Here is a 14,083-nt window from a genome sequence, read left to right on the forward strand (position 1 = left end):
AATAAGCCGGAAAATGTTGCTTATATTTAACAATTTCTGTTTTTGCTTAATAACATTAATTTTTTTATGTATTAAATTCTTACTGCTTAAATCTATCGTTGTAGAGGGTATGATTCCCCCTGCTTTTCTTTCGTTTTCACTTCTTTCCTATATCCATCAAGACAAGCAGACGCTGAAATCTTGGAAATACTAATTTTGAAATTCTTTTGGGTGAAAAGAAAAAAGATAAATAACCATATTTGCTAAAATTAGATAACTAAATACTTCAGAATTCGTTTGAAATTGATCTTTTTAAGGTGTACATGTTTGAAAGGAATAGTAAGAGTTGATAAAATTGGGTATCTTTTGAGGACGATAATGACTTCTCACATTCATCACATTCCGTCCTTTTTTTTTTTTTGTCTAGAGAGACTATGTAAAGGTTAGTTGACCACTAAGTCAAAGCACATGGATTATCACATTTTGTCACTATCACAATACGTCCAAGTGAGTACTCATGAAATATAAAATCATGGGAACTTGGTTCAATGATCAGGGAACGTCACTTTAAAACTCTCCCGTGCATTAGATCAGAGTTTAATTCCCGCCTAAAGCATAACAAGAATATATTGTGCTTCCTTGTCTTTAAAAAATCTAGAGTGTAGCAATGCACTTGTCTGATCTGATGATTCACTCTTCAACCTCGATCCAAGCCTCTTTAGACTTTTCCTTCCTCACAGCGCCGGAGTAAGATAGATTGTTACTATTTTCAAAAAAAAAAAAAACACTCATGAGATATAAACTTTTTTTTTGAAAAAAAATGGTGGGCATTAATGATTTCAGACAAACATGAAATAGCATGGCATTAATTATTCAATCCATTGTAATCTCGTCAGCCAAACTTTTTTTTTTTTGAAAAAAAATAGTGGGCATTAATGATTTCAGACAAACATGAAATAGCATGGCATTAATTATTCAATCCATTGTAATCTCGTCAGCCAATGCTAAGTTAGTTGTACCATGTACCTGACATGAGATGAGAGTGAAACATGATAAATTTGACGGGACATGTGTGGCAAGGCACCACTTCTTGAGAGAAACAGTTATGATTTGGATTACAATCCTATCACAGTCTACTAGAAATAGCATGGCAAACATGATTTGGATTACAATCCTATCACAGACAAACATGAAATAGCATGGCATTAATTATTCAATCCATTGTAATCTCGTCAGCCAAACTTTTTTTTTTTTGAATAAAAAATAGTGGGCATTAATGATTTCAGACAAACATGAAATAGCATGGCATTAATTATTCAATCCATTGTAATCTCGTCAGCCAATGCTAAGTTAGTTGTACCATGTACCTGACATGAGATGAGAGTGAAACATGATAAATTTGACGGGACATGTGTGGCAAGAGCACCACTTCTTGAGAGAAACTGTGACGCCCCCACTTCTCCCAAGGGCGAACCCAAGGGTATCCACGGGACGCCTGCCCAGCTCTCGCCAGGATTCAAGACAAATCGTTTCAAGCTTATCGATACATAACAATTAATACGAGCCAAAAAAAAAAAAGTCGCTTCCATAATCAACCATCCAAGACTCACACCACGAGTTCAAAATACATCAGTTAGCCAATCCTTAAATCAAGTTCCCAAAAGATACATCAGTTCCCCAAACTATACAACAATCACAGGTCCAGCCAAAACATTTGAAACCCTAATACCAAAATACATCAAAAGGGGTTCCTCCGAAGTTCACTTCCTCCATTCCTGTTAAGGAAAACAAACTAATGGGATGAGTCAATACTCAGTGAGGCCAAGAAACACACATGCAAACACATAATCCAAGTAGCCGTAAATTACATAGTAAGTAAAGCTATAAAGTTCGAATAATTCACATTTCGAATAGGAAAAATAAACAGAAACAATTCAAGGATACTGTAGCTCTCAGGAGCTAAATTCCACGTAGTCGAGTCAAAGTCTTGATCACATCTCACGTTGACACTCCGTGAACCACATAAGTATCAAATCCGTAGATACAGCACTTTTCTTCGAATCCCGTCACCGTTACACTCCCTTACCGGGCCCGCTCATCAATTTTTTTTTTGATAATACTCGAGTATATCATGGCAATACTGCACGAGTAATGCCGAGCAAGATCTCTCCAATAGATCATGCTCTACGAATATCTCATGGTTTACTAAGCTTGTCGACCAAGCCCATGCTGGCTCGATTCGCAAAGTTAGCCAATGAGTTTGGGCGTCCCCCGTGTGACAGCCCCACCTCCCCCTAAGGCGAACCAGAGGGTTCGGTGGGCCGCCTGCCCAGCTCTTACCGGGACTCAGTCGCTCACTACAGTCCTCAAACAAATATAAGATAAATCTCAATATAACTCAAATGAATTAGAAGATAAATCTCAAATATTACATCAAATTCTCCACTAATAATTACATATCAAAAGCGAACCGTCCATGCTTCCACTGCGCCACTCTGATCCATGATCCAACTATTATACAAGAGAAAGTCCAAATTCAAAGTACACATGAGATAATTCATCCGATCACAGGAATAAGTACTACAAGCCTTCCTTCGCCTTGAGCCCTGTGGAGGGGAATAAAATATTTTTGGGGTGAGCTAAAAGCTCAGCGAGTAACCAGTAAAATCCGAAATCAAATATATTTCACAATGTAGCATTTCGATCATTTCGATGATGTCATGATTCAGAGATCAAATGTACGTTTATTGCTCTCGTGAGCTAGTGAAATCATTGCACTTGAACACCCAACGCTCAAATAGATCATTTAACATTAACATTGAGAGGGAGCCCCTTTTTTAGCTCCAGATAAACATGAACATGAACCATAAACAAGGTGGAGACGTTGGTGTCCAGCACAAGACTTTCCAAGAACTCATTGAAGCCAAATCATGTCATGAATCCACATGCAAGCACGCATGATATGCAATCAAATAAATAATGCAAGAAACATTTTACAAGTACTTTGGAAATAGTTTAGGGTCACTCACCTCCATGGCTCAGAAACCATCCAGCATATAACATTGCCTTGCTCAAATCCAAGTCTTAGATCACAAACTCAATGCAAACAAATCCCTTCAAAGTTCGGACAACACTTCCCCTGAATTTGCTAACTTTTCCAGCCATCATGGCTTCATTATTTCCTCATTCCAACCCAAAGGTACACACACAACAACAAGTTCATCCAATAGCCATTCAGCAAGCTCCAAGTAGTACTAGTACAAGTCAAGCTAGGGAAAAGTCCGGAAATGAAAGTTAAGCTCAAAACCAGAAAAACAGGTTTTGACGTCATTTTGCGGTAATGGTACCAAAGGCGCTACGATTGTCGGATGAAGGTACAAGACCCACCATTTCGAAGCTAAGAGATAGGGTTACAATATTACAGAAGGTCACTCAACCCAGTTTCGAGTGTAACCAGGTCAAAAATGCAAGATACCATACCAGAATCACAAAAACAGATCCACAGAACGCATTCTAGCGGAAACATCATAAAGCAGGCTATCCAAGTCCAAATCCAGAAATTCCAAAACCAGCTGAAAGCTAAGAAACAGGGATACATTTCATCAGAAGACCTCAACAACCAATTCGGAAGCAATTCCAGCCAAAACAACCAATTACAGGCGCAATTCTTACATTCGGGTAAAACCAGAACAACAATAGTAATTTCAACTTTTCTCATTCTACACTACTCCGATTGACCTGAAATTTTGTAGGCACCTCTAAAATATCATTCCCTAAAATTTTCATGTTTTAAGCCAAAACCAATTCGGCCTCTATCTATGAGCTATAAATTCGGGCAGAATGCAAAATCATAAACCCTAACTTTCCAAAATTTCTTCCAAAACAGAAATTGTTTGCAATAATCCACTTTTTCCACCTCATAGAGTCCTTAAATATCATTTCCAATCATCATATATAACCACACAACCATGTTCATATTAAAACAGAAAAATCCCCAAAATTATAAAATTGCATCAAGTCAACCACAACTCAAGATATAATCCATCAAACCATCTCTTTAGCCATCACAAGTCACTAATTTAGCATAATCAAGAACAAACAAAGGATTGCTAGACATGAACCTTGAAATATCAAGAAAGTTGATGGCTTAGTCCTTTGCCTTCTCTAATCACTCCACCACTACCTTCAATCTTCCTAAACAAGTGACTTTTGTGGAGGAATTTGAAAGTTTAACGGTTGATTCACAAGATTGAGCAAGAAATGGAGTTGGAGTTGAAGGCTTTCTTCTTGTTTCTCCTCCTCAAAAATTCGGCCAAGAAGCTTGCAAAATGAAGAGATTTTTGGTCAATTTCAATTAAATGGTAAAGTTATGAATAGTAGTCAAACTCAAGACTAAATCTTATGGTGACACTTGTCACCTTTAGGTTTAAAACTTATCTTTTTGTCTCTCCAATACAAATATCTTAACACTTTGTAAACTAATATCACTTAATACAAAATTCCAACAAGTTGTCAAAAATATAATGCATTTACCGCACTTGCGGGTCCTACGTTCAAAATACGCTCTTAATTTCTCAAAAACTAACCGATACTAGAAAAATCATTTTAAAACTATATTTGCTCATAAACTTTATCTGGGGAATTTTTCTAATAAAGAAAATGTAGAAAAGGCAGGCGATTAAATAAAATAAACCCTAGAAAAATAGAAAATTTCCGGGTTCTCACACTCATTCTTTCGGGGCGTCACACCCCGAATACGAATACGAATGCAAATACGAATACAGATATAAGTCGATGAGTAATGCTCAAATCGACGATTCCAAATAGGAATCACAAATACGGATCACATATATGAATCACAAATACGAATCACATCCACATTATTATGTACAAGTCGAATATGAATTCACATAGCAAAATTCAAATATAAGTTCATTCGAAGGAGAGCGAGTGCGATAAAGTACACACTCGTCTCAAATTTTCAAATTCACATAACGGATAAGAACCAATTAACCATTTAGCAACAAACTCATGCACTTGACACTCACAGTGATTCAAGTAGCAAGTTCAAATGATGATTTAGGCGTCTCCCGTGAGATCCTCTGGAAGGTCCTGTTGAGCGCCTGAGCATTTAATAATAAACTATCACTTATACATCCCACTTAATAAGGAAGATTGTACCCTTGTAGAATCTAAGAAAATTTCACGAGAATGAGCCTTAATTACTTGTAAATCGAGGCTCAAAAGTGAGGTTTTAAAACACAAGCAAAATCTGATTTTCATCATTGAAATCGAGTGTAAAACGATCCAGTGATATCAAAGGAAAAAGAGAGAGTTTGCAAAACTCCATTTCCTTGAAGTTAGACATTTTCAGATTTGTTACACTTACTTTGAAAAATCGTATCTCACTCTCTACAAGTCCAAAATTGGAAAATTTGGTACCGTTGGAAACTACTTCCAATATACTAAAAGTTCCTAGAATACACTTTTCCATGATTCCAAATGGCAGGCATTCAAAATTGGCTCAAAGTTACTGTTTTAAACTTGCAAGACATTTTGAGGTTGGTTTTTCGCCAACTTTGGAAATTCGGTAAAATTCATACGTTGCAAACCAGCCTCCGAAATTTATAAATCAATTAGAGGTACAAGTCAGGTTTAGGACAGAACAAGTGGACCGAGAATCGGAGTTTCGAGCACCAAGATATGGTAGCTCAAAGTTGGGGAAAATTTAAGACTGTTGAACAATTTCCAGATTTGGGTTTCCGACTTTGGACCTTTAGTTAAGTGTCGAAACGGATTTGGATTGGTGCCAAATTTTGTAGTATAGTACTCCTATATGAAGGGTATTTCTCTATCAAATTTCGTGGAAAAATACCTTCGGGAAGGTGGTTAACCAATCAACCAAAATTTTGAAATTACTAAGGCAAAACTGCCTTTAGCTCCATTTCTCTCCGTTTCCAAACATTCGGCTAAGGAAAACCTCCAAACATGGTTCATTTGTGCAAGAAAATTCTAAGGAACATACATGGTACATTTGGTAGGTGTTTAACACCAAGAAATTTATTTAGTAAGACCACAACAAGTCTCATATCAAATCTGTCCAAATCCAAGGGTTTTCAAGAACAAGGTGGTCACCGTATTTTGATCATGATTCACTCAATTTAACTCAGAATTGAGCATAGTTGATAGTGTTGGAAAATACATTCATAGGGATATAATTTCACAGAAGAAATTGTTTTAAAATTCAGCATGCAACTGGCTCGAAATTAAGCCTAAAGTTGCAGCATCATCAAATCGTTCCAGCAGAACAGAGAAACAGGGCAGCCTTCTTAAAATGATTGGTTTGGCTCACACGCTTGGAACCAAAACATCCATTTTATACCGTTGGAAAGGTGTGGATGTCTAGTTTCAAATGCCACTGACAGCACTCGATTTTGACGTCGGAGGACAGATTTACGGCCAAAACACTATCACTGGACAGAGCTACACGGAAACAGTTTTCCAGCTTGACTAGTTTCACAAAGAAATTCATTTGCCCAACCAAACCTCAATATTTTCCAATGAAAATTTTTACACAACTAATACAACATATAAACATCATATTCAAGCCATTAGATCATCAAAAATTGGCCTTAAAATAACCGAACAAGGCAGGGGCAAAATCGGAAATTTCTATCCCATCAGTTCTTTGAAGTTTCTACTAATTATACACCATTAATCCACCATTTCAAGTGTCGCGCCCCATTTTTTGTGATGGAAAATATAAGTATAAAAATAGGTATTTACAAAATATGTAATTTTATTTTAAAATAAATGAAAAGGACCTAAAATGGGACTTTAAAGAATGCGACAATTTGGGTCCAAATATTTAGTCTAAAAAGGGTTTTCAAGAAAAAGGGGAGTCGCCACTTGGTATTGAGTTTGGGTGTACCAAGTCACCCAAAAAGTGTATTTAAATAAAATAAAATAAAACCCTTTTCGACAACTCCAGGTCTTTGAAAAATAAGAGAAAATGGATTCGGGAGTCACGATTGAAGAAAGAGAAGGCAAAGGTTCGATTAACTCAAACCTAAGGCACCCTTTCAACCTAGTCTAAGCTAGTTGCGAGGTTTAGACAAAATTTTCCTAATCTAACCCTTAATTTTATCATGTTTGGATGTTTTCTACATGGATGCAAATCTAAAAATATCGAAAGGGACAAAATGTTCATTCAAGGGTTTAATTGGACCAATCACATTAATTGCGAAGGCTAAAATGATTCCTTGAAAGTGTCACGAGTACGCAAATGATGAAATTAAAATAAAAGAAAAGAAATTAAATTATATACATATATATAAGTGATCGAAGAAAAGGGGAATGCAACATAAAGGGTACGGAAGACAAAAACTCGTGACCTAATTTTCTTATACAAGGATTAATGGGGTATTTAAACTAAAAAGTTATAATCACCCATTTCTCATGTTTGAAAATAATTATCCTAACATGAACAAGTAAATGAACTAGCTTAAATGAGATGCGATTCTAAATGACATGCATAGTACCTATAGAGGGTAAGAGATAATATAATAGGGAATATCATGCAAATGAGAAAAGATCCTAAAAATGAAAATATGCATGAAAATGTAGTGAATAGCACACAAAGATGAATCTAGCGCAAGACAACCTAAAGGGTCTAGCGTTGGACTAGCCCATTTCTAAAAATCCTTACTAGCGTTGGACTAGCAAGTAAGCGGAGGGAGAAGCCACAACTAGCGTTGGACTAGTGTGGTGACGTCATGCATTAACAATTCATAGTAAAGCAAATAAAGCATAAATTAAAATAAATAAACACATAAGAGCACGTAGCACATAACACGTAAACATAATATCTAGATGCTAAAATCCTAAGAAAAGCGGATAAAACACATAACACACAAGCCACATGAACACGCAACCTATCTATTACATCGGGGAGCACCTAACTACAATCTAGAAGGGAAAAATATAATAAAACAAATCTAATTATCCTATCTATTATATTTTTGAGGTATTTAAATGCCTCTCGAATCATTATAAAAATTAACTAAAGCATATATAAGGAAATTTGAATAAATGTTTAAATCAAATAAATAAAGCATTAAAAAATATATATATATAAACACATAAGAACACGTAGGAGCACATAAGAGCACGTAATTGACATTGAAATAATAAAAATAGGAATACCTCCCGTTTGAAGTGGTGACTAAATGGAGTCAAATTGTCCTATTTATACTCACAATGAACAAAAGAATCATGGCACCAATTTAATTAAAAAAATAATAATAAAAGTACTAAATTCACGCTAATATGTCAAACATAAAGAAATTTAAAACATCTAAAAATTACAAGTTGAATATGTTCAAAAGTAACATAATTAGTTATTGAAGAAAAGAAACAATCATAATAAAGAGAGCCAAAATTTGCCAAGGACTGAATTGCAAAAATTGAAAACTTTTGGGGGACAAAAATTATATTTTCCAAAGTTCAGGGGTCAAAATTAAATGAAAGATAAAATTCAGGGACCAAAGTGCAATTAATTTAAGGACTTAGATGAAAGGAATTTAAAATGTTCTGGGCTACAGTGAAACTACTCCAAAAATAGGAGATTAAAGCGCAACTTTCGGTTTCTGATTTGGGCAAGAAAAAGGCCATCGGGCCAACATTTTATTCATTTCTGGGCCAAACACTACCTAAGCCCAGCCAAAAGTCCAAGCCAAACGAGCAGGCTAGCCCATCTTTTTATCACTCAAGCCCAACAAAAACAATGCATGGGCTCTAACCTTCTAACCCAACCGAAACCCAAAAGAAATAAAACGAAAGCCCAACTAAAGAAATATAACAAGCCCACCCGAAAATAAAAACATTAGCCCAAACCATTTGTTTTTCTCCTTTTCTTTCCTTTCTTTTTTTTCTTTTTTTCTTTCTTCTCCTCCACCTTCAGCCGTTTCTTTTTCCTTCTTCTTCGGCCAGCTGAGGAAACTTCAGCTGGCGGCCATGGCGGACGCCGGTGGCGCCGCCGCCACCGGACCGCCGTTGTCGGTGGTCGCCGGCGACCTCTCCGGTCACCGAATTTCCCCAAAATACACTCCCTCACTCGATCTTTCGCGTAGATTCCATTTTCGGAGTTATTTTTTATAAAAAAGGAAAGAAAAGTGGTCAAATGGCCAAAAAATAGTCCAGTTTTTATTTTTTCAAACACTCAAATCTTCACCAAAAAAACATAAAATTTATGCCAAAACACTCCTTACAACTTCTACAATACAACCATGATTTTAATTTGACAAGAAAACAACATAAAAAGGATACAATAAAGCAAAACAGCCCCTAAATTTCCTTTTTTTCATTTTGGCATTTTCACAAGCACTTGACATGCATTCATGGGCCCGTTTCTTTTTCCTTAATTCTAGTTATGCCATTTCCAAATTCAGCAACCCAACAACATAATGACAACATAAACCAGCAAGAAAAGAAACAAAGCTAACGTCTACACATGATTATAGTATAACGAATTAGAAAATAAAAGCTGGAAAAAGAAGAGAAAATGAAAGGAGATACCTCAATGAATATGAAAATCTTTCGGTTGAAGCTTGATGAAATTTCCAAGCCTTGACCGATAGCTGCCTTTTCTTTTTTTTTTTTTGTTTGGATTTTGTGGGAGAAAATGTGTAGAGGGAGCCCTTTTTGTTGTTCCTCTTGTCTTCTTTCTTCTGCCCAAATCCGAGAGAGGAAGAGAGTGAGGAGTGGAAAGTGCTTCTTTTTTTTTCTTGTCTCTGACTTCCAAGAGAGAGCCGAGAGAGTGAGGGAGATCCCCTGCTTTTCTTCCTCTCCTTCTGTTTTTTGTTTGTTTTTGTTTTTTTTGTTTCTTGTCCTCTGTCTGAGCTGAGAGAACAGATTTTTTGAGCCCCAAAAAGTCCTTTCTTGTCACTCCCCTCCCTTCGAGAGAGTGAATTGAGGGAGTGTGTTTTGTATGTTGTGTGCAACGAGCGAAAAAAGGGATATGGCAGAGAGAATTTTTTTTTTTTTCAAATGGGTTTGTTTTTGTTTTTTTTGTTATTTTTCTTTTCTTCTTTTGTTTTTTTTTCTTTTCTTTTCTAAACAAACCTGCAAAAATAAGAAAAATGCACATTAAAATTAAGAAAATAAATAAATTATTAAATAGAAAAATCTTGGGAAAATATTAAAAATTGACAAAAAATTGGTGTCTACATCAAGCACTAAACCAACATTATAAATATCATCAACCACAAAATCAGCAACAACCCAAGAGTGGGAGTTCATAGAGCCCACTTTCCAATTTTTCCAACAATATCAAGCCACCCACATGAATATTCAAGCTCATAAGTGTAAATTAACTTCCATAGGACAAGAATTTGAGAGTGGATCATTACCTACTTTGGTTGATGAACCTAGCAGAATTTTGGCCCTTTTCTCAGCTCAGAAAAACCATGGAAAGCTCCTCTTTTTTGTAGCTAAATGGACTCTCCAAATGTTAAGCTAAGTAGAGTTAAAATTTGAGAGGATTTGGTGCAAGAATTTGGAGTAGAATGTTGAACAACTTTGGATGGTTTTTGTTCCTCCTTGTAGCCGGCTGCCTTTGTGAGAAAGAGAGGAGTGTTTGGTCTGATTTTTAGCTTGCTAAGGAAGCTTAAAGACTAAGAGTTTAGGTGCACAAAAGTCAACCGTAAATAGTGCGCGTACGCGCGCGTTTTGTGCTTGATTCCTCTCGAGTTTATTTCACTAGTGTATTAAACCTCTAATGCACTTGTATTCATACTATTATTATTCACTCTTAGTGGTCTAAAAATAATGGTCTTAAGTCCCTCAATTAATCGCGCGCGTAAAACGCGTACTTCCGATTTGTGCGCGATAAAGTGAAATTTTCAAGAATTTCTTATAACGATAATACTAACAACTATCACTTGAGCACTTAAACATAAAATTACCTATTTTAGGACCATTGTGTAAGTCTCTAATTTTTCAAACTTATTGTACTCTCAATCGGTTAAAATTTTCAAACACTTTTTTCACTATTTTCACTAAACAAGCTTCCAAAAATTAAATTTTGAAACGAGTCACTTTAAAAATGTAATTGAGTTATAGACCCATGTAATTAGGTCTAAAGAGCTTAGAAAATAATATTCGGAGTAAATGGCCAAGTAAATAATTATATAAACTAGAAATAGGAAATTTAAATAAGTAAATTTTGCGAGTCCTCACATTAGTCGAGTGTTAATTCCTCAATTCTCAAATTAACTTTTCTTAATCTACTATTAATTATTCTTACTTCTCCAAAATTAATACACTCTCAATTCAAATGTAGCCTCGAAAAACGTGTATTCGTGTTCCGAACTAAACGAGTTTTTAAAAAAAATAATTTTTCTAACAAAACGCTTTAAAAACATAAGAGAGGCGTTTTTCCATATAAATGGATTTTAAGTAGTCGAATTAAATAATTCGGAGAAAATGAGTGAATAACTATTTAAATAAACTAGTAATATATGACGAAAATAAGAAAATTTTCGGATCCTCACAACCTCCCCTCCTTAAAAGAATTTCGTCCTCGAAATTCACGCATAGGATAACCTCATCCCCCTTAATAGCCGTGCCTATCGGATCAATCAGAAATCTTACAATCGCTAACCCATACCTCACAATTTCTATTTTGATTCTATCTTATGAATCTAGGATTTTGTAAAAGTGTGAATTGTACTAGGGTCACTTAGAACTTCAGATAGACAATGAAAAGCAAGAATCATACCTTCAACGACCGTAGCAGAATTGGAAACCTGCTGATAGCCTAATGCATAAACCCTAGCTGGTGCTTTAGATCGACTTCCTCCAGCACTAGACTGCCTAGCGGCTGACTTTTCAGGCCTTTGGGTACTACCTCCTTCTTTTGGTACGGTTGGGCATTTCGATATCTGGTGCTCGGTACTACCACAATACAAGCACCTCCCTTATTTTCTAAAACAATCACTCTCTGTATGGTTGAGCTTGCCACAATAACCACAAATAATTTGGGGAGCCACAGATTGACCACTTGGAGGTGTCCCTCTCGATTGATCTCGTCCATTGCGATCTCCTCTTGATTGAGTCTCCTTTGGTGTGTTAGATATCTCCACTCCACCCGTTCCTTTTCCCTTTTTAAAAGGTGGGGCATTCTTATCTGCCTGTCCCGAAGGGTTACTAGAAGTGCCCCTTTTCTTAGCATGAAAATCTCTAACTTGTAGCCTTGCACTCTCGACTCTCTGTGCTTTTTCTAAGACTTCAGTGAACGTAGAGATTTGGGCTGCGGCCAAGCCCTCCTGGATTTCTACATTAAGTCCCTGCACGAACCGTCTAATCCTCCTCCATTCATTGATCACCAATTCAGGAGCGTATTTAGAAAGTTTAGTGAACTTTCCCTCATACTCCGCTACACTAAGGGTTCCTTGCTTCAACTTGATGAATTCATCCTCCCTTTTCTCTTGGATTAAGGGTGGAAGAAATTTCTCATTAAATTCTCTCGTGAAATTCTCCCAAGTCCAAGGGGTTTGAGCTCTCTCCCACTTCCCCCTTATCAGGTCCCACCAAGCGCGTGCCACTCCCTCAAATTGGAATGCAACAAAATTCACTCACCTATCCTCAGTATAGTCTAAGGCGGCGAATATATTGGTCATTCTCTCTAACCAGTTTTCAGCTGCCTCGGGGTCGGGCTCTCAAGTGAACTTAGGCGGGTTAAATTTCAGGAACCTCTCCAAAGCCCTATCCTCTCCTCTATCATGTCCCCCAGGTTGGTTAAGCGGTCCTAGACCCTGTATTTCAGCTGAGCGTTCTAGGATATCAGTCATCCTATTGATGGCAGTAGCCATTTGGTTAACCTCTATATTCGCTTGTTCTTGGGTCGGTCCAGTTGCTGATCCTTGTTCATCCCCTTGAGGTTGGCCTGTCTAGTCCCTCGCCCACGGCCTCGACTACTCCTTAGTCTTTCCATTATCTTAAGGGTGCCTAATGCAAGAAATAAAAACGATCACGCATGGAATTTCTTAAAATACGAGCCGATCTTGAAAACATCAGAGATAACAATAATTAACATATATTTACACTTTAAAATTTATACAATTAGCAAGTTGGGGGGGTATTACAAAATATAGCACACAAGTGTCACAAAAGGACTTTTAGTCAAGCACAACTAAAGTAAAGTCAAGCGCCTCAAAAGTAAGCCACAGAGTTAAACAAAAATGCAATGGCTTTAGCACTAGCATCACCCCAACTAAGTCAATCATTTATAACACTGGTAGGTCTGATCTTCTCATTCATTTCCGACTCATATTAAGCACTAGAATCCGATTAAATTACATATGACCATCCATCATTCTTTCTTCACGTCTCTCTCTTAATTATTGTACCATCTTAGCCAAACAACTATTGGTTTCCTGTAACTATTTACGTAAAATATCGATTCGATCTTTTCCTTGCAAATGGAGATCTCAAGTCCTTAACATTTCCCTCAACTCTTAAGTATTCGGGAACAAGAATCCGAAATAAAATAATTCACATCTCGAGCTGGCCAGTCCCAAGAGTAAATCACCATATTTGAGATTCCTACCCAACATACATATCTGGTCATCCCCAAGTATTATAATAAAAGATTTATACCTATTACATTCATGATTCACAGCTTACGCTCTAAAAGAGTACTTAAACCTTTACTCATTCAAATGATAAGGACCATGACACCATTTGGCCCAAGCTCACCCCGCGCAGATACCACGCGAAGCGGCTCTGACTCTTTTTCTTTTCTACAGGTAGTCACTTAACTTTCAAACTAGTCCCACAGACCAGCATCCTAAACTTCAAGTCTATGATACACTACAAAGATCTGAAGCCTAGACTCTGATACCAGCTGTGACGCCCCCACTTCTCCCAAGGGCGAACCCAAGGGTATCCACAGGACGCCTGCCCAACTCTCGCCAGGACTCAAGACAAATCGTTTCAAGCTTATCGATACATAACAATTAATACGAGCCAAAAAAAAAAAGTCGCTTCCATAATCAACCATCCAAGACTCACACCACGAGTTCAAAATACATCAGTTAGCCAA

At 36.8% G+C, this 14,083-nt stretch overlaps 1 long non-coding RNA gene across 1 annotated transcript; it reads right to left on the reverse strand.

The window, feature by feature from the left end:
• Positions 1-1,577: 1,577 nt before the first annotated feature.
• Positions 1,578-9,947, reverse strand: LOC140009612 (uncharacterized). The gene is made up of 3 exons (XR_011817095.1): positions 9,556-9,947; positions 5,028-5,102; positions 1,578-1,754 (listed from the first exon to the last, which is right to left on the reverse strand). It is a non-coding gene; the product is annotated as an uncharacterized lncRNA (long non-coding RNA).
• Positions 9,948-14,083: the final 4,136 nt, after the last annotated feature.

This window comes from Coffea arabica, chromosome 6e (assembly GCF_036785885.1).
Source record: "Coffea arabica cultivar ET-39 chromosome 6e, Coffea Arabica ET-39 HiFi, whole genome shotgun sequence".
In the NCBI taxonomy this organism is placed as follows: domain Eukaryota; kingdom Viridiplantae; phylum Streptophyta; class Magnoliopsida; order Gentianales; family Rubiaceae; genus Coffea; species Coffea arabica.